This window comes from Rhynchophorus ferrugineus, unplaced genomic scaffold, assembly GCF_030347505.1.
Source record: "Rhynchophorus ferrugineus isolate W39M unplaced genomic scaffold, kcgeb_rfMv2 rfM3, whole genome shotgun sequence".
In the NCBI taxonomy this organism is placed as follows: domain Eukaryota; kingdom Metazoa; phylum Arthropoda; class Insecta; order Coleoptera; family Curculionidae; genus Rhynchophorus; species Rhynchophorus ferrugineus.
Genome location: NW_027472582.1, coordinates 30589681 through 30612908, shown reverse-complemented (window position 1 = coordinate 30612908; position 23228 = coordinate 30589681). Strand labels below are relative to the sequence as shown.

Here is a 23228-nt window from a genome sequence, read left to right as displayed (position 1 = left end):
AACTGGTGTTTATATTATAGTGCGGACGATTCCAAAGGAGGAAAAGGGACTAACAATCAAATTGTCCGAAAAGTCTATTCGAAAATTGTGTTTTCATTGCCTGATAGACAAAAAAGAGTTTTCTGTACCACATTATAATTGGTGATAAAAGTGAATCTGCTGAAACAATCAAAATAACAAAAAGCAACATGTTAGTCCAGAAGAGCCATCCGTATAAACATCGTTAAATATTCATAGCCATGAAGCCTTAACATGCACATGGCTGGACCAGCAAGATATTGTATATTGAGAGCTGCTAAATCGAATGAAAGTGTCATTGCAGATATTTATCGACGTCATTTGATCAAATTGATCCACGTGTTGTTATAAAAAGGATAATCAAAGTTATCCTAATACGTAAAAAAATATGGAGAATGACAGAATATTGTACAAAAACAGATAAAATGGAAATATCGACATCAGGCGTATCACATATTACAGTTTTGAATCTAGATAACATAACTAGAACCCAGAGCGAGCACTCTACAATTCGTGGATGAACGAAAACTCGGTGCGGGAGAGTCTTGAAATTGCATTAACCAATATGCAAAAACCAATAAATGCCATCCAGCTACAACTAAACAAACAAAGCCCTGAGGGCACGGACAAAACAACGATAAAAAACCAAGCCAACAAAAGCAGTCCAATTGTTACATATGAAACAGATGAAGAAAGATTGCAGAAAGAAGTAGGCTGTATAACGGTTAAAAATAAAAAAAGTAAAGCAAATAATTCCCCAGGATCTTCACCACAGCAAATAAAAATAAAACAAAATAATGAACAAAATAAAGAAATTCGAATGCTCAGGCAACCCCCAATTATCGTAAGTAATGTTACCGACTTTAACTTGCTTTACAAAACACTAAGATCCAACTATATAGTTTTCAAAGCAACGGTACTAAACAACGGACAAATAAAACTGAATATCGAATGTCGTACAACATTCACAAAAATAATAGATTGTTTAGAGTTGCTGAAACTGCAATGGCACTCTTATGAAGACAAACAAACCAGAGGCATCAAAATTATGGCAAGACGGCTTCCATCAACAGCTAAAAGTAAAAAAATTATCGCAAAACTAAACCAAAATGGGCTTAAATGCTTAACTGCGACATATATTTAAAAAAAGACCAAAAATAACAAAGGAGAAATTTTAGTCCACAAGAAGCCATTACCACTATTTATGTTAACCTTTGAACATGATACGCACACAAAAACCATTTCTGGTATTAAAATAATTTTAGGGATTGAAATAAAAATCGAACCTCTAAAAAAATCGAACTTAATACGGCAATGCAAAAGATGCCAATTCTGCAGAAGAGAACCTAGACGTGTAAAATATTCAGGTAAACATATCACCACAGAGTGTAGAAAACCCAAAGAAGCTAAGCCGAAATGTGCAAACTGCAATGAAGCGCATCCGGCAAGTGATAGAGGATGTGTAGTTGCTAAAAACCTACAAGAGAGGAGAAATAGAGTAGCTCAAGTTAAACCTCAAGAAACAATGAGTGAAAAGAAACAACCGAAAAAATATAACAACTTTAATGGTGAACTGACTTATTCCCAAAGTATCAGTCAAAACAACCAGAGAGATAAAAAGAAAGATAAAGCAACCACCAACGAAGTGCTACTTAAACTCATAAGAAAGCTGACAGACAAGAAAGAACTATCGAAGCAAGCAATTTGGAATGAATTAATTAAACTAAATCTGTACATGTGCAGTTCACCTATAAACAGACCGTACAAGCACCAATAACATTAAATAGTACTATCATTCCATATAGCAACAATGCTAAATATCTCGGAATGAATCTCGGTGCAAAACTTCACTGGAAGAAACATATAAAGAAGAAAAGAAAAGAACTGGAAAATATAGGCAAATGTACTGGCTAAATGGAAGAAAATCACAATTATCAGTACATAATATATTGGTATTATATAAGCAATTACTGAAACCGGTATGGACTTACGGAGTTCAATTTTGGGGATGTTCTGCAAAGAGTAACATTAATAAAATAACAAATTTTCAGAACAAAGTCCTGAGAGGTATTGTGGGTGCACCCAAATACTATAGGACTGATTACCTACATCGAGACCTTCAGATACCCACAGTCCGTTAAGAAATCAAGAGAATTGCAAGGGGGCATGAGGAAAGAGTCCGTTCTCATACGAATATTAAAATATTTCAACTATTGGATACCACCAGAACAGGACATAGACTCAAAAGTATTAAACCATCTGATCTTGTGTAGTATTGTTTAGTGATGTGCACATATTACAAATACAGCAGTCACATGTATAAACATTATTTCACCAGAGACTGAGATAGGGCCGATGGGTCCTCCTAGCTATATACCTAGATTTAAGTTATCATAAAGACAAATTGTAGGTTAGGGCGAAATGACTAGTAACAATATATTAATTAAATAATAAAAAAAAAACTTATACTGGTTGAATGGGAAGCCCCCGAAAGGGAAGTTCTGCACACCCAATTAATCCTAACCAAGCCCGGTATATTCGCCGGACCTAACGCCTTCTGATTACTACTTGTTCAGTTCGGTGTTCTCGTAATATCTGACAATCTGACACAAACACATCATTTATTTGCGAACAAGCAGGAGAGGAACAATCAATCGAGCCATATAACATATATGTATGATTATGGCTGTTCTTTATTGAAAATTGAAAATTATAGTCGTTTCAACACTTTTGAGATTTTTTATTAAAAAGGATAATGTTTCATTCTTGAAAACAAGATATCAAAAATAATTCTACAGTAATTTCATAAATTATATATAAAATATAAAAATAAATTGTAAAGCTATAAGTTGTGATAAGTTTCTGAGAAGGTGTTAATTAAAGTTAAATCAAAGAGTATTTTTTATTTATATGGATGTGATGGTATGGTAAAACCAACACGAATTCACAAATTTATAATTTATTAATGCTTAAAAGTATTGCTTTTATGAAATAGTCATCATATTTTTTGCAATGGGAATTTTCCTGAAACAGTAATAGCGGGATTGTCGTTTTTATTGATGTCGGTTCTGCTAGAAATGGGAAATGGTATAAAAATAAAAATATTTACTTTAAAAAATTACTTTATATAACGGAAAGAAGAGGCGAATTATTGAACTGTTATACATATCGAGACTGAGGGTAAAAATATAGAAAACTCATCAATTAAACGACAAGTATTTAAAAAGAAAATTACAGAATATAGTTTATATGTTACGATTATAGATTACAGTCCTGATCTATTTGATGTTTGCTGATAATAACGATATATAGATCGGTGATATAGATATTGACAGGCACTGATTTTCTTTATGATCTAGTTCACATCACAGAGATATTATGTTGCTTATATTGTTTGAAAATGAAGAAACGTTTCATATTGATAAACGGCTCCCATCCTATTATAAATCTTAATGGCATCTAGTAGGAGCAAGTGCAGGAGTTTAAGTCTTCGGATCAGTAGTGCAGAAGAAGGAAATGGCATATACCAAGTAATAAGCCGAATCAGCTAAACTGCTGGGGTTTTCGTTTCTATTAGATGGTGGGTATAGAATGCTCTTTGGAACTCTTTTAGCAATCTTTTTTGAATTACTACACAATCACACTCTAACATATGTAAGCTTGAAATCTTACTTAAATATGATCCTTAGGGCAAATTTTCTAGGTTGAAAGAAGAATCCAGCAGCTCCAAAAAAGGCATGAGTCAAAATTATAGAATATTATCTGAAAAATAAACTATTTTATTTAGGAAAACACCAGTGCCCAATCGCCAATTGTGGCGAGATTTGACATTTTGAATGGAATACGCAATAAGTATCTCTAAAAATCTTATAACCCAAAATTATAAAAAGCAGTCGATGGGAACAGCAATCGGCGCGAGATTTGTTGAAGAATGTATTAGGTGTGCTGAACCCGAAACTTCCATTTTGTCATAGGATAACAAGTTTATTGCCAGTTTGAATAACTATGTTACACTAATATGTTTTTGCTACAAGAGGGGAGAAATAAACTCACTCATGCTAAACTGAAACAAACACTGAAAAAACAAAGTGTATACCCAAAGGATACACCAATGTAACAATAAAGAAACAAAGGCAGAAAAACAAACCATCAGCGAATTGCCGTTAAAACTCATAACAAAATTGGACAGGCAGGAAAAAATATTTGAATCTTTCTCTGAAAGAATTTAAAAATTAGAAAACAATAGGCCTGTGGCCTCAAAAACTATAAATAGTTTAATAAATATTTTGAATTGCAATTTGGAACGATAATGTAATCCAGCAACCTCACGCTAACGAATTTCATAAAATAGATACAAAATCTGAAACCCACTTGAAAAAGGAATCCTCTATAAAATTTAGAAGTTATAACTTTTATCACAACTTACATCCAACTAACATTGGTAGAAGAGAGGAAGTGTCATAATAATAAAAAAGACCATTCACCACTATCAAGAACCTGGGACCTGTTTAGAAGAAAAACAGGTAAAAACATTATCTGTTAAATCAAGCAGATTCAGGGTTATACTAGCCCCAATATATTGCCTCCAACTGTAGATACAACCACAAAATGGAAAATTATATGAAGCCGCTAAAAGCTTAGGAGAAATATTTATAATTGGTAGTGATTTCAGTGCAAAGAATACAAGTTGGTTATCTAGAATGACGCAACTAAAGGCTGTGAACTTCACAATGCAGCTGTTATGTGTCATGCTGTGTATAGTTATATGTCTAGTGTATGGCCGGCTGATCCAGAGAAAATCACAAGCACCAGATTTTCCCATAGATAGAAACATAACATCGAACTATATGGAAGTCGAAGAAAACTTTGACCTAACTTCATATCACATAGCAGTGATTCTGACATTGATTGAAAAAATAATAAAAAAAAGAAAAAAATCCATTCATAACCAACAAGGGAACAGACTAGAAAGGATTTGTTGAAGAATTGAGCAAACAACATATGGAGAGATATAGAAAGAGAAAAAACCTAATACACAACAGTTTGGATTTGTTAACAAATATTGGACAATTGATCAGGTGCATAAAATAACAGATGTAATTGAATAGGCCTACAAAGATAAAAAGGTATTTTCAGCAATATTATTATATGTAGCTGAATCATTCGATTAGATTGACGACCTTTTTCATGAGCTACAGAAATTGTTGGACACACTGGACTATTGAAATCTTACATTATAACCACAATGTTAGGAGTCCAATAAGAGTAAGCTTACTCTAGAATAAAAGAAACTAAAGTAGGGGTATGTCAAGGAATACGTATTGGAAGAAAATTACTATTATCAGTGTATAATAAATGCTATTAGATAGAAAAACAGTAGTGTTAATACATAAACGTTATTACACCAGAGACTAAGATAGGGCCGATGAGTCCTCCTAGAGATGCATGATATATATGTATATATATATATATATATATATATATATATATATATATATATATATATATATATATAGACCAGACTCTAGAGTAAGCTTACTCTTATTGGACTCCTAACATTGTGGTTATAATGTAAGATTTCAATAGTCCAGTGTGTCCAACAATTTCTGTAGCTTATGAACAAGGTCGTCAATCTATTCGAATGATTCAGCTACATAAAAGAATATATATATATATATATATATATATATATATATATATATATATATATATATATATATATATATATACTAACCATATATCAAATACTAAAATCTTTTCTTTCCCCAGTGAAGCTCTTTTTTATAGAATTTCGCTTTTCGGAAGGATACCTTAGCGTCCAAGAGTAATCTAATATTATCTAATCCATTTTCCATCCATAATATCTTGTCCTAGTGAAATCGCTCACCTTGCTTTTCAATCACATATCCTAAAATTTCCACAATGTAATCTAGATGGGTATTAAGAAAATGTTCTTTAAATACATTACACAACCAAAAACTTACAATGCTTAATGCTATTACTTTTTGACTATTGATAGATAGGAGGTGGTAGTTTAAAGATTCGTTTCTAATAATATGTTTCAAGAAATAATATCAACTGAAAACAATGCAAAGAATAACAGGTAGGAAGGATCTAGACTTCGGATATAGACCAATAAGCCCAGCACAATAAGACAGATGGTCTAAATATTAAATATATAAAATTGTATGACCTCTCTGAATATGTGTTAAAAAATGAAGACTGATATTAGTCATAAATAACATCTCATATTATAAATATCGATGCTAATAGTATTGTGTATTACTTCTGTGGCAAATAAATGTCAAAAAAGTATATGTATGGTATTGCGCAATTTACATCACAATGACATCCTTTAGATTGGCAAATACATTATTATTCAGCCCCAATTAGTTTTGGGGGCATATTAATAACTATTCAATCTCCTATACTATTGTCAGTCTTGAATTCACTGCCGGGGACTTTATTATGATAATATATTCATGAAGCCCCTTTCGGGTATCGGGAAAAGGAAAAAAGAATTTCAACGCAATTGTATTTAAGAATGCCACTTTCATATTTATTTGTCGACAGGACCCTTTCAAGATTTAAACGAAATCAAACATTTATTTCTGCAATTTAAATTATACACACGTGATTTAAGAATGATTGAAAATTCAATCGGGCGTTCTCCGGCAATACGTTGTCTTTGACAGATCGTTCTTCTTATGTTTTGCATAGAGAATGGGCATTTCAGCAATCCTCGTCGGTTGCGTTTATTTTTCAAAAATAAATAAAAGTTTTAAAGTGAATTTCATACAAGGCGCAAGTCGTAAGGCAACGCTGACTTGTACAAGAGGCGAAGAAAAATTGAACGATCGTGTAAAAACGAAACCTATTTATAACTTTGCATTTTTACTCTTATAATATAAGAGAAGACCATCGCTGGTGTTGCAGTCATGGCTTTAGGTATTTTTCCATGTTATGTACATCTATAATAGCTCTAAACAAAATACATAGTTTAATAATTCAAGGTCTGTTGTGATTTAATGACATACTAATAACTATTTACTTCACTTCGTATTTAACTTTAAAAGTTCATTTTATCATAGAGATTCTCTTAATTTTTATTTTCTTTAATTATTGTGCTGTTTATTATTATTTGATGCAGACGTGGAAATTTCTGTTTTAAGAGCTGTGCTAAATTTTAGATTTTGATTGTTGAATTAAATTTAATGAATTCTATTTATGTATAAGTTTTATATATTAGTTGTTTAAAACCAGATACTCAAATATCATTGTTCAATTGCGTTCTGTTTGGGCCTCGAAATAAATAGAAGGCTAAATATAGCTGACCTGTCTTTGTAACAATAATTAAAATTTTAAAGTAGCAAAACGGCACCACCAAGAATACTGCTAATTAATTATTTCATGAAATCCTTAAGTCACTTAAGATCTGGTCACTGCTTCGTATATAGCATACCATATCAGTGCATATTTAATACAAGTAATGATAGCATCTCATTCCTCCTAGTAAAACGTACTAACTGTGACCTTGGTGGTAATATTCGAAATATCATGAGAAAGTTTGCAAAAATTGCCTTAAAAATCCTATTAAAATATTAACACAGTTAAAAAAAATATATGTATGTTTATTAATTTGAAATACTTAATTTATAATATAAAAATATAGCAGTCCTGGAGTTTATCAATCTAATTTAAGAAAAAAGTTATGTTTCCGCCCGGGATCGAACCGGGGACCTTCCGCGTGTTAGGCGGATGTGATAACCACTACACCACGGAAACATCTGAAGTTATCGTGTTTTATTACGCTATTTAAACTTATATTTAATGAATATTAAAATATGAAATTGTATAATTAATAAATATTTAATATTTGTATCTGAAAAGCATTTCAGAAATCTTGACTTATTTAAATTAACTAACGTTAACGTTACTTATAAATATATGGTCATATTATTTATACAAGGGTTATTTATTTAAGTTATTTAAATTACGCTCTTGCAAGGGTATGACTTTCTTTTATTTTTTCTTTTATAATTCTATGCAATTGTTAAAATATATAGCGATACTTGGAGATAGCAACCTTATAAAAAAAACCAAATATAGATATTAAATCCGTTGTAGTAAGTAAGTAGAGCTGGTAAAAAATGTATGCTTCGATTTACTTAAAATGACAATTACAAAATACTATCTCGCATGTATTTAAAATGTGAAGTACAAACTATTTAAGTTGCTTAATACATGCACTTGTAATATAAAACACAAAATACTATGTTTTAACTACAATATTTTTATTTAAAATACAAAGTACAGTGCTTTCATAGGAACTATATTTTAAATTGTATCATCGGACAAACAACCTCCAACATAAAATAGTATTTCTACAGGTCTAGATGAACGTAAACTTGTGCTATATTGTATGAAGACATTTGTTACATAAAAATGTTGTTTTTATTATTTAGAGAGTACCTGTTCCTGTTTGCAAAGACAATAACATCGTCATGTTCTTTACTATTACTACTACTCTTGTTATCCCCAGGCAAGATATTGAATTATTTGCCTCTTATCAACGCATTCTGTGATAAAGTGGTAGCAATTAACTAGGGTGGTAGCACGACGCTAATATATTTATTATTACGCTATATAGTTTACTCCATTTATTTCAAGTGACAGTTTAAAAAACTTATTAAATCTTCATTCTAAGCTCTCCTTTACAATGGTAAAATACCTCAAAATTACAATCCCACAGCCGGTCAAATCTGATTCTTACAGATATTAAAATAGACAAAAGATTACCATAGTAATAATTGTTGAAAAAAGTGTTAGTCTTATTAAATAAATCATATAATATTAATTTTGTTTGCTCATATGCTGTGCTATATAATCGTAAAAAGAGTTCCATCTTATAAATCAGGTATATATTAAAACAGAATTCGGACTTCCGACGATTTGGGCCTATTGGACTATATACCTTTGGACATATTCCATAACAAAATATAGTTAGCAATTGCTGAATAGTGAACCCGGATGACACGAGAATCTATGATAATATTATTCATGTCAGTGGCCTTTTTTCCGTCCTAATGTTTGTAAAAGTTGTTACTATTACTGATTACTACTCAAGTATTTCATACTCTGAAAAGCATAATTCATAATGTGCTTATTAACTTTTTTCGGATATTCATGTTCACTTTCAATGTAAAATCTGATTAGTTTGTTTGCTTTTTTCTTGATTTTTTAATGGCGGTTTTCCTTTACCAAAAATTTATTGAATTATTTTGCTGTTTTCAAATTCGTTCTTGGTGAACCAGGGTGCTTCGTGGTTTCTATTAACAAATATATAAATATATATATATATATATATATATATATATATATATATATATATATATATATATATATAAGCAGTATAACATAATACAGGCATAGTATACTATATATTGTACTAATTATCATTTCATAACGTACAAATCCTACAATAACATAACAATATCATCGTTTCATAAGTTACAAATGAAATCTTAAGACTTTAAAATTACCTCTGATGATGATCTGACATTTAAAACAAGCTTCTTGGACATATCGTGGATGCTATTGTGCATTGTGAAATACATTCCTCTAGTTAAAATTAGCAGATATGCTACAGTTTTCACTTGATTCTCTTCATCGCTGAGGTCACTCTGCATACGTCTATGATGCCGTGACATGTGGAATATATTTGTTCATTCATCGTGACATACATTTACTTAGACGAGATTAGATACATTTAGATATTAGACGATTATTAATATTTAGAGTAAATTAAATTATTTTGTGCGTTTCTGTTATATTTAATAGCTTTAATATTTGCTATTCTCCAAAATATACTGGTATTATAATTGTCTTGTATGGTTGATTGGATACTAATTATAATATTTTAGTTTGCGTTTATACATCACGTCCATCAATTTTTGTTTATGTACTAGTCGTTTCTGGTTTATTATAACCTACCCAAATTGCGTAATATTGGCGCCAATGAACGTAGGATTGGAAAAGAATTGTTGCTAGCCAAACTCTTACCATAATATGTGTAAAAGCGAGTCTTATTTGTTTATATTTTTATTGACATTTTTTTCTTAAAACACATACAAAGAGATGTACCACTTAAGGAAATCATAAATTGTTTCGAATATATATTACATCTTACATGGAGCCCCATCTGGCGGTTCGTTATTTTAGATCTTCTTTTTTAAATTTTGGGTCGTTTATTTTTTTTTAACGGTTTAAACGGTACTATAAAGGAACTAGGCAGGATTGTCGCTTCCTTTAATTGTAGAATTTGTCACCTTTGCGTATAGAGAGATAATTACCATGAATGGCAACATTGTTGGTATTTCTTCGGGGGCTGAGTGATTATTAACTTGCCAGCTGAGATATCTTAACACGCCCTAGAGATGTTGGAACTTTATAAAAGTTTATTTCTAAAGACGTGACTCTCCAAGTCAGTAAAACGTAGTGACAAAACATTATTAAGGTTAGTTTTACTGTGTCTTGTGCCGCCCAACTTGAGGTTCATCAAACGGTACGTTTGTTCACAGAGTATTCCAGTTTTCTCTTTTAATCCGCATTAATTATTTATTAAATCTCCATTTAGTATGTTCTATTTATTATTTTATTTTTACTGGTGTTTATTTAATATACTCTATTTATTATCTTCATTTATTATTCTCTATTTGTTCTATGATTTTTCATCTATGGTTATCTATTTTATTCTACTATATATTATTATTTCTTCGAGTCGTCGAATATTCTCCTTAATTATAATATAATAAATCAAAGATAATGGTTTTATGGTTGAAACTATCAATACAAACTATAACTATTATTTTATAAGCCTTAACTAACGCTAAAGTGATCAGAGTTGCTGATGTCTAGTTATGATCTATGGATAACTTGTAGCATGAATAAACGTCATCGAACGCCAGTGGTTTCTGCTGACTCTTGTGGTCCTTTTGCTTTCACCTTTGTACGCATTCCACGTCCATCATAGCTGGGACAACTGCTGTCAATGGATAATAGCAACAGTACTGTTTATTTATTTGAGAATTTGGCTTAATCCTCGCGAGGCTACGAACCTTAGTGCCAGAATCTGGTGCGTTACCTCCTTAGATCCTAGTGCACGTCCATTATTGTTAATGTTTTCCGATCGTACCGTGTGCACATGTTATATTTCATCCAAGCACAGTTTATTATTGCTATTAATTATCACTATTATCCATTATATGTTGATTGTTGGCCATATGTTCTAATTATGGTTGATTGACAATCTGAAGCATCCATAAATGCCACCAAATGTGGCTCTAGTCGGCTCTTGGCGACAGCGTATCTAGCGATTTTGCATCTGGCTTTTTTTCTAGTACGCATTGCGCGTTCGTCATAGTTAGGGTTAGGGGAAGTGAATGCACAATAGCAGCATAGTTGTTTATTATTGATTTATTTATTTGTATATTAGAAAATTTTAGCTTTACTCAGCGAGTGCTACTAACCCTAATGTCAGGCTCTCATGCGTCTGCTTCCATTAATCTTATTACACGTCCATTATTGTTACTGTTAGGGTATAAGTTGGTAGGTCGTGCATTACTTTCCCTTGGAAACGTGTGCACATGTCATACTTCATCCTAGCATAGTTTACCATTATTGTCTGTTTCATAATGATGGTCCGACATTTTTCTTGACTACTCTGGACTAGAATATTATTAGAGAGAGATTATTATTAACCATCCTGGTTATTACATTATCGTTATTTCCCACCGTTTTCATCGTCTTCTATTGAATTTATCAATACCATCCATAACCAGTATTTGTCGATACATTTATTTATTTTATTACCCGTACATATAGCTGTCGATATTTTAACTGTCAGTATCGTTGTATTTCATTGTTACCTTGCTTTATTTATTTTACTATTTATTGGGTAAGTAGTTGTTATATCATTTATTTTTATATCTGTTTTTATTGACTTAAGGTGTTAGATTATTTCGTACTGTTTTATTTAATATAATTTTTAGTTTACTCTCTGGATTTAAAAATAACCCTATATATGTTATATTGACCCATATAATATAACGTAACTATAATATGTTATTAATGACAGTTATGATACAGTAATTATGCAGTAATTTATATAATAACATTTAAAAACTATTATTTAAAACTCACATTATTATTAAAAGTATTAAAAAAAAGTATTATTAAAATCTCACATATATTCATATGAACCCATACAATACATAAAAAGCTTTACTAAAAAAATGTTTTCCCTTCAAGTTAAAATAATCCACTACGTAATATTTCTGTTCTAACCCCGGACAAGATAAACACAACATTTCATTTCAGTCAACCCATACCACTAGCGTTCGTTCTCCAGCTATCTTTATCCATAAACTGCCTACGACTGCAAATCGGAATAATGGTCGGCAGTTTTACGGACGCCAGTCATCGCGGCGCCGTGCCAAGGCGTCGTCTATTTGCGTGCCCGAATGTCACTCATTTACAGTCTTTACTGCATGCTCATTGCAATTGCAGGTACGGTTTGCACTGCGGACTTTCTTACGTGCATGGCCGATATTTTCAGTAGAGTTTCGGAAAAACACTCACATTAGAATAAATGATCTCGTTTTAGTTATTTGAATAATTTATGACGCTAAATTTACTGGTCGGAATACTTACAGTTTCCTTTTAGCGTCAAATGTTACGTTTAAAATACCCCCGATGGTTTTAAAATAACCACAATGAAACATTCTCGTAAACAGTGAAGTACGTACATGAATGAATGAATGAAATGCTTCATTCTACTATTATTTATTAAATTAATTTAATGAAGCGTTCTCGCAGACAATGAAATACAAACACACGTATATGAATGAAAATGATTCTTAGTAGTATTACCTACTGGTTACGGGAATGCTAGACAATGCAATTAAGCTTACACCACAATACTATATATACAAACCATAATATTTATAGCATATCCAAAATAACAGTAAACTCACGTCATCAAGATGTGGAATATATTGCCTACCACAATTTCTAAATTAATTTTAATATAAGACAATATTTTCATTCTAATTTTATTCTAGTTAAGAGAAATAATGTCGGCAAACGTTATGAAATGCCAAATTAACTGATTTTAATAGTACTTTTTTTTAGAAATAGGCCTGAAAAAGATAGTCAGTAGATCAGATGGTTGAATAATATGGCTATAGAATAAAATGACTTGCTCCTTATCACTGCAGATGCAAATCAAATCGAATTATGATGGGAGGAGGTAAAGAATTACTACGGTAGACGTGTAGGCCGAGAAATATATACAAGCAAGAACTGTTTGGAAATGTGGAAAGAAGGACTGTCTACAATAAAATCGGTTCTTCGGTTGACTTGAAATTGACAAATGGATGAATTATGAAGTAGTGTTAGATTGGAAATGAATAGTGCAATTATTGACTTGAATAGTAGCTCAGAAAGTGACAGTGACTAAATGAAAATTTCTGGGTTTGGGATTATGATTGAATGCTGACAATTACCATGACAGGGCGATGATAGTGAAAAGTAACTATAGATTAGTATGTAATTAATATATAATAATTGTACAAAATCGTATTTTAGTGCATGAAAGATTTATGTCCATAGAGATATGTGTAATTGTTTAGAATATATATGACCAATTAGTTAAAATGTAAGAGGAGAGAAGTAATAGAATCTAATTTTATCAAGAATAATATGCACAAGTAGTAACAGAAAACACTAAAGAAAAATACATTGATATTAGACTGACTTGACAAGGAAAGACAGTAACGAGGGAAACAAGAACGAAACATAATAAAATATTTTTAAGAAAAAAATTTAACCGACTTCAAAAAATAAATAGAAAACTCATTAAAACGTAAAAGATAATCAAACCTAAACTTTTAACACAAAAAAAGTTTTCAAATAAAATATTTATTTTTTAATCGTTAATATAACTAAATAAAAATCAGTTTAAAGTCGGTACCTTGTCCAAATAGTTATATCAAATTTGTTTTGTTCCTTTTTAATTTGGTGTGTGACATTTTGTATTGTTTGAGGGCAATTTTTCGGTTCAATTTTCTTGTCAAAAATATTTTATTTTTCTCTTTTTAGTGTTAGATATTTACTCAATAAATTACGCAGTTATTTTATTTAATGTTGCAACGGATAGGCCAAGTAAAGGTGCAGCCCGTATGAGGAAAAATAGGAATAAAAAAAGGTGCAGCCCGTATGAGGAAAAATAGGAATAAAAAAAAAAGATTGAAATTAAGGAGCACTTCAGGTCCCCGAGTCTGCTACCTAGTCTAGCATATTTGACAAATCTTCTAACTAAACAACAAAATGTTATTGTCCCCGCTGGGAATCGAACCCGCGACCTCCGCTAGAAAGCTCAACGCTTTAACCATTATACCATAATAGCTGTAGTGTACAATAGTTCTACGACGTTGTATATGCTTTAGTTTGCGCTTAAAATGCAAACTGAATGGCTTCTGCATTGAACGACTTCGGATTTTCCGTAGCATCAGCTCAGCGATAACATTATACACAAATATCTGATTATTATAGACAAAAACTAGGTGAAAAGATTGTACGTGCGTTTGAAATTTGAACGTTTCTCTCTATTTCCCCCCTTTCCCCAAGATCCTGATTTATTTCCAACGGGACCACTTCGGAAGTGCACTCTTACGAATAAAAAATCGGCGAATATACATTAAAAAAATATATATACAGCGGAACATAGAACCTCCTCCTTTTTCCAAGTCGATTAAAAAGGTAAATATGTTCTCTAATTAAAGCAGAATATATTACTTTTATATATAATTATCAATTATATGCATTAGGCATTCAGGGGATACCATATCTAGTTTAGTAAAGAGTTCAAAGTATATATAAAAGAACTCTGAGCAATAAACAATTGAACTGTATAATTAATTGTAGTTTAAGTCCTTCAACATATGTATTATATGAAGTATAATGTTTATTATATTTGTATAAATTTAAATATATTTGTATAAAAATATAGCTGTACAATGATTTGATCAAATATATACACACCTAAAATGTCCAAATATGAAAAACAGAGTAGAATTATAACTAACTCATTATTAGAATTAAGACTCCTTATGTCTCAATTTTCCCCGATATTGGTTCCTAACTTAATGCTTTAAGATAATCATATTGAATACATTTGTGTATCTTTTCCTGTAATTCAGATATTTTCATCTACAAAACACTACACTTGAAGCCAGAGAAACATTAAGTAGGATTAAGTAAGCATTAAGTTAGGAACCAATATCGGGGAATACCGAGACTGTTTATGTCTCAGTTTTCACCGATATTATTTCGTTCCTCTTATAAATCGTTTGAGAGAATATTTACGTTATGGTTTGTTATATCAGTATAATCTTGCTTAAAATAAAATGCATGATTACAAATGTTAGCTGTAAAATGTAACACTTTATTAAGATTTTCAGCGATATTCGATTTTGCTTTCGTTATTTTTATTGTTTGATTTGAAGTTTTACGCCGAAGTCTATCAAATACTTTTAGAAACTTATAGGAATACTATTACTCCTATTACTACTATATTATTATACAATAATGAAGATATTATTATAGGGATACTATCAGATTTTCAGTTTTGATTTCAACGACTTTAAAGTGATTATTTCAGAGTTAATGAAAACAAAGCGGTCTGGAGGACTAAAAATGTTTAAAGCCAATGAATTGTTAAAACTATTACATGAAACTGAGATCAAACTCTTAGACAATTAGTTGATTAATTAGTTGTTTCGCGATATTTACATACATTAGAAAATATCAACAACGAAGGAAAATGGCTACCACACGAACGGACAGTAATTGCCATTTTGTACCATTCTAATATTGCTGTATCATTACTTGACGAGAATAGAAAGAAGAGTTTTCTGTGATATATCGTGTTTGATGGTAATAAGTGAATCTTAAGCACAAAAAATTATAGATTTGTGCAGGAGAGTCATCCACATCGAGAAAGAAACGAAATATTACTGATATCCACCGATTCGAATTGAACAAATTGACCAACATATTGTTGCAAAATAATTCCAGCAGTAACTAGTAACAAGTCTTCTGGCACGAAAATGCTCGGCCGCACGTTGCAAGACTTGTGAAGGCTATATTGTTGCAGCTTGAACAGGAAGTTCCCAGCGAACTTACCTGACAAAGTATCTTTTGATTAGCACTTAATAGATCGATGAATCTTAGGTTGTCTGTTAAAAGATTTTGAAGTTCTGAATAGGAGAATCTGATTCTGAAGAGTGGTGCGAAAATGGATGGATCAATGCCAAATCCACATCAGTTTTTTAATACGATATCGCCTGGATGACAGGAAATCATCAAAACATATATTGAAATAGTTGTTCTCAATTAATTTCCCTTAAAAGGTGTTAAGAAAATACTTATTTTGTTATAACATTGCTAGATTTTCGAATTAATCTATATTAGCGAAATTTTTACACTACAACACTATTGTGACGGCCTGGTAACTGCAGTGGTTAAACAGCCATCCCAATCATGCCATTAACCGTACTGAATAAAAACTTGTTAAAAAATACTTTAAAATAAAACGCAAAAAATATCGTTGTAATTTTATGATTTTAAGATCCTCTAAAATGTTTCAATGAACCAATAATATTTAGTATATTAAGCTTTGTAACTAATTATAAATCCAGATAACAAAAAATAATCACATATTTATACAAACATTACGGTGACAAAAAGCTATACAAAGACTGCAATAGCACATTGGAGCTAAAAGTTGTCGGGGCGTTGGCTCGTAAATTTAATCATCTTTACTTTCGTAGTGACCGCCAATTTGCCCCAGAAGACACACGCCTTGTTCTTTATGTGTTTGTCTAAGTTCTGACCTCTATTGATTCGAAACTTAATATAGCAATCAACACTAACATTATAGATTAGAGCTAGATATAGCCCAATATATTAAATTTCATTGTTCATTATTGAGACATTCAAACAAAATATGTTTTAAATCCAATTTTATGGTAAAATAATTAAATTTGGATTAATAATTAAATGTAAATATAATTCTTTATTTTTAATATATAGTCGCTGTAACACTTTCGTATTATTAGCGACCAGCCATGTACCGATATATATCGATGTAAAATTTTTCATACAAAATTATTAATACTACTTTACATGAATGGGGTTCGATTTCAGTATAAGTAGACGAGTAACTCAACTCTGACTGTGGTAGAAAAGGATGCAAGTTCTGAAAACTGACTAGATTAGAACAAGTGTGCATGTGCAGTTCTAGCCAATCGAAACTTGTATAGCCATGGATGTATAGGCTTTTTACTGCCGTTTAAAGTTCAGCACTCTAGCCTACAATATCACTACCATGAACTGCTTAGTATAATGCAATTGACTATTTGTATAAATTGTAAAATTTTCAAATTGCGATTGCTCATCAAATTTATTTTACATTTATAGTAGACATAAAAGTAGTTCTGTATAATTGTTATATTAATATATATTAAAAGTTATAAAAATATAAGATGAATCAATATGGTGGCCAAGCAATTGAACAATAAGTAGCAACTGAACAAGTATCTGTGGTATTAACAAAAGAAAGTCTGACCAGTAACACAGACAGTAACAAAGAGCATGGTGGTCCAAATAAATAAGAAACTAAGTAAAACAAGAGCAGAAAATATGGATAAATTATCTGAATGAGAAGCAACATTGTTGGAGATGCAGAAAATAATGAAACTGTGGAGAAATGGCCATTCTCAGGATAACCACTAATAAGGCAATTCTTAACTAATAACGCTAGTTTGATAAATAGCACTTATGTTCTGATACATACAAAATTAGATAAAAGAGATTATTATAATTATAAACGGATGTGCTAGCTGACCAGGAGAATCTGCGAGAAATTTATAGAAAAAGTGTAAAATGGGAAGTGTATAACATAATGATAATTATATCTAACAAAACCCCAGAGCAAGTTCTGAAGGGACAGAGAACAAGAACAAGGCCAAAAAAACAGACATATCTGGCTTTTACTTTTTATAAAATTGTGAAAATAATACAATATATGTATAGGGTAAAAGCCAGCGCCTTCTACCTCTAAGAAAATCTTCAAAACTCCAGCAGGGTTAAGAGAAGGTGGAATTTAAATACAACCCTTTTTATAATATTAATGGATCAAAAATAAATGAAAATAATAAAAATAAATAAAATAATAAAATAAATAAATAAATAAATGGCAAATAGACTCAACAAGTCTATATATATAGGGTATAAAAATATGGAAAAATGGAAATGATGACTCTTGCAGATGATGTGACTTGTAGGTCTAGAGAAAATCTTAACAAAGCAGATAGAACTAGAATATGATGCTAAGATAATACGGTTTGGTAATTAATTAAAATATAACGAAAGTTGTGGTATTCGGAGAGAAAGAAATAATATATATCCATTGAGTGTGTAATGAAAGCCAGAAGATGGATGATAAGTGTAAAACGGGGTAATTTTAAAAGAGAGATAAGAGTTAGATACCAGCAGCAGACCTCAGAAGAGTCACAGGTGTTACAAGGATAGACCACAAAATACGTAAAGAAATAAGAAAGGTACTCAGTATTGAATCAGTGGCAAACTATATTGAAACGATGCAACTGAGTTGGTGGGGCATGCTTACGGCATGATGCAAGACAGGTAACGATAATATGGAAAGCAAGGACGAAGATAATAATTATACATGGAGAAGGGGCAATAGATAAGTGGTAAAAAAGGTGTTTTTGATTATATACCAAAACTACGACTCTGGCAGAAGCAGAAACTGTGCTTGCTAAATATTTAGAATAATATGATTCCTATCCCTATAATTTATTTAATTTTGTTATAGCAGTCTTGCTGTATACATATTACGTTGTGAGACCGATGGTTCTCTTTTTGTTTATGGTAAGACAAGTCGTTAAGTCTCTCACTCGGAAATTAATCAAAGCTTTCTTTAAAAAGTATACTAGAGAAGCTTATGGTGTGGAGCAACCCAAAGCGAACTGAAGAAGTTCAATTATTCACCCATGGATTACTGAAAATTTGAATAATATCGAAGTTTCGAAAAATAACACTAGTACGTTCAGTACACCCTGCACGGATAAAAAAAACGAACTGAAGTTTACCAATGTATTCCTACCCTAGTTATATTCTCAAATTGATGAAATATTTCTAACGTTACAGTTGTTGTACTAGACTAGAATAGAACTAGAACTAGAATTTAGAGAAGCGTATGCAGTTGAGATTGACAGACACAAGCTCAGTTGCGTAGCTATACTGTATTTTAATTTAAGCATATCAAAATTATGGCAACCATTCTATAGCCTGAATACCATGACACTTGTGTAGAAATATAGTAGCTATGAAGGTCAACAAAGACGACCTGGTAAACAAAGGTATTGTCAATATTCACAAATAATTATACTATTACTATAAGTTGCCCAATGCGAGCAAGTACCCGTCGTAATTTCGTCACGTCCAAATGGTTGCATCTGTTTATATTATAAGCTTTCGTTTAGATTTAAATAAGGCAGATTGTTAAACAATCATTATTAAGAAACATTGTTAATGTATTGCTAAATCCAAGAAGTCGCCACTTCTTTCTCGTTAAATAAAATTGTTTCAGTTAAATAAAACAGGTTTTCATCCCTATTCAAATCAAAACTTACATCAAAAGTTACATAAGTTAATTTCTATTAAGTAGTCGTTCGTTAAGGACTTTCATAAAATACCACGCTGTAACGTTAGAGCAGTAAACTTACCTGAAATCAGTGTCACATTATTTAGGTCGTCCCAAAGTTTACTAAGTTACCGGAGGCGCTTCTTTAATCAAAGTCATGCTACTATATAGACGGTATTTTTCTAAAAGATTTTATGTATGCATTAAGGTACTTAATAAGAAGAAATTTTTTATTAATCGTTAGTATCTAATGGTATTTTCTAAAATAACTAAGAACTCAACATGGTTAAATAAATTATTGTTTGTCGTCACTATACACTTTACAACAAATGTGATGGACAGACCTGGTCTACCATACGCACACACAAAAGCCTTGGAGTCATCAATATATTCTTGCAAATGAAGCGAATTAACAGTATGATGACACAAGATTACATATGCCATATGTCCAGATATCAGTTCTTCCATCTATGTCACTGATGATAGCATGACTTTTAATTTTCACACATATATCAACAATATATTTATAAAATAGTTGGGGGCATCGAAAAATGTTATTACTTGATTGGCACGGATCATCAGTCGGTATGTATAGAAGTTTATCGCGCTAACGTTCTTGTTAATTTCTACTCCTGAGCTCTAAAGGATAAATAAGATATAAAGAATTACTTATATGAAAAAATCTAAATAATATAACATATATGTTGTAACTGTCACTTGATTTCTTTGTATAATGTTTAAATTATATCAATCTTCATTTTTCCAAAATATTAATGGATATTGCATGATAATATTGCAATATATTGATAATTGTCTTAGATCATCTGTACTCTGTACTGTGTTACCTCTCTGAGTTTTATAAAGGCCGTTTAAATGGGATGCAAGTCACAACAATTGCAAGTTCATTAACAGTTGGTACATTGTATCTTCGTGAGTACCCTCCATATAGTATATTGTCTGATTTAATGATAATAACGTAATTGTTATTCTGGAAACTATTGTAAACGGTGTTAAACAACTGGACCTTTTGGTTATAATTATGCAGAAACGTCTGCAAAGTTGCCTCAATTTCTTTCTCCGCCATCTGTTCAATCTAGTTGAATAGATGGCGTGTAGAAAAAATGTGGAATAATTTGGAACGGTATCAACCGGAATTTCATTGGATTTCATTGGAAAGAATGAGCGAATTTGTTTGGTACACTTGACCTTGAATTGGATATTGATTCAAAATTATGACCATCTTCGTTTTGAAGTATTAGTGTTGCTCCAAATTATATTTAGAAGAAATAATTGAATTTGCTTTTTTACCAGGATTTTACACACATATAATTTCGATCACTATGTAGTTTCAACCAATAGTGTTTTGAATGGTTCTGGTGGCATATTTAATAATGGACCAACATATTTAATAATTATCACACACTCTGTAATAGAATACACACTATATTTCATGAAAGAGCCAAGGCAGTAAATATCAGCAAGGCTCAATGAATAGATTAGAGTTATGAGAATTAAGTTCAGTCGAAGATGGCACATTGTACTTTTAGTATTACAAATAATAATATCAATGAAATATAATATTCAATTTATTCTCATATAACGGCCATTATTATGCGGTTACCATGAAAATGCCACTCTGACAGATATACGTTCCGAGAACCTTATCGAAGTTACCTAGCGTTTAATTGTGACTTATAAACCATTTATCGAATCCACACAGAACTATATGCAGTATAAATGTTCATTTGTCAAACTAATAAAACATGCACTTTTCTATTATTTGAAATGATAGTAATAACAAACATTTCCTTTAGTCTTATAATTACAACCATATAACCATATTGTATCAATTTTCGGTTCTAAAATAATTTTAGTGTTCAGCAACGTTATGCGGACTAAATCTCCAAGCTCGTCGTGGAGACGCTTAGAGTTGTCAGGGTTCGCTCGTAAACTTTGCCATCTTTACTATCGCAGTGACCTCTAATTTGGCCCGGAAGATACACGCCGTGTTCTTTATGTGTTTGCGTAAGTGCTGACCGCAATTGATTCGGAGTCTTATATCCTCATCAACCTAAAACTTCGCCAACGAAATTTAATACAGTCTCTAGGCTGGATATTTTTCAAGATTAACCTCGAATATATATATATATATATATATATATATATATATATATATATATATATATATATATATATATATATATATGTATGAAATCGATTTGTTTAGGTTAGGTCTCGTTTGATTTGTCTATTGTGTATATGAGCTCCTCATAATTTTATTCTTTTTTCAGTTACCAAAAAATATGCAAAATTATATTCAATATAATGTGACCGATTTAGATATACAAGTGTGCATGAAGTCAGCATATTTTTCTACAAGATTCGAACAGAACTCATTTAACCCTCTTGTTTACTACTGGCCATATATTCTCAAAATGCAAAAAAAATAAATTCAAACCTTTAACAAGTATCAATCAAATCTCATCATAGATTACGAAACTTCATGTACGTTAGATTTAATATGTGGTTTCATGTAAATCCAATTGTTCGGTGGGCTATACTTCACTATGTTAAGGATAAGTTACATATATTTCATTGAACAGTGTGATGTTATTAAGTCTTTACAGCGTTTTTCTTGTCTGTTATGGCAAAGAGAAACTTCAAACATTTCGACTGACATCTACGTACTGTATGAACCAGATGTTGTCACTTAAGTCAAGTAAAGTTAATGAAACTGGCATAACTATATCTAGTGGAAGAATTCATGAAAATCCTTATGTTAAAGCGTGTCAAAATACAAATTTTGTAAAGTACTTGTTGAAATATTTCAGTTGCAAATGTTTTAAGGTTGTTTGGCTATTATCAGAATGAACTTAAAAATTTCAATTTTTGCAATTTATTAGGCAGGTAATATTTTCATTAGGTTCAATAGGTAAGTTTATACAATATAATGTTGCATCATCAAATGTATATAAATTACATGTTTTGTGTTGTAATAGATAACGCTGTTGATATAATTTGAGGTTCGGCCTCATTTGTTTTGGTTATTGTGTATTTGAGTCCCTGATAATTTTATTCAACGAGATTTTTATCCGGGTCAAATAAATTTGCATCTGTATGTTCAAATTATTGCCATAAAATGTCTCAGCTTCTTTGCGATGGAAACAATTCTGATGTGTCTTGGCAAATATGGAGCACTTGATATCATTAATACTATTCTCAGAGTTTCCAAGTGGTCTTTATGCTATTATTGCCTACTCTTTATTATTTTTAGTTGCATTAATTAATTTTCTTGCCAAGTTTTATACAGAAAACATTTTTACTTAATGTTCTTCAATTCTATGAAAGTTCTAGTATTATTTCTAAAATTATAATTTCAGTTACGGTTATAGAGTATAGCCATTATAGACGAACAGATTGT

At 31.1% G+C, this 23228-nt stretch overlaps 1 non-coding gene across 1 annotated transcript; it reads right to left on the bottom strand.

The window, feature by feature from the left end:
• Positions 1-7730: 7730 nt before the first annotated feature.
• Positions 7731-7803, bottom strand: TRNAV-AAC (transfer RNA valine (anticodon AAC)). Its single transcript has one exon. It is a non-coding gene; the product is annotated as a tRNA-Val (tRNA).
• Between the last annotated feature and the right edge of the window lie 15425 nt (positions 7804-23228).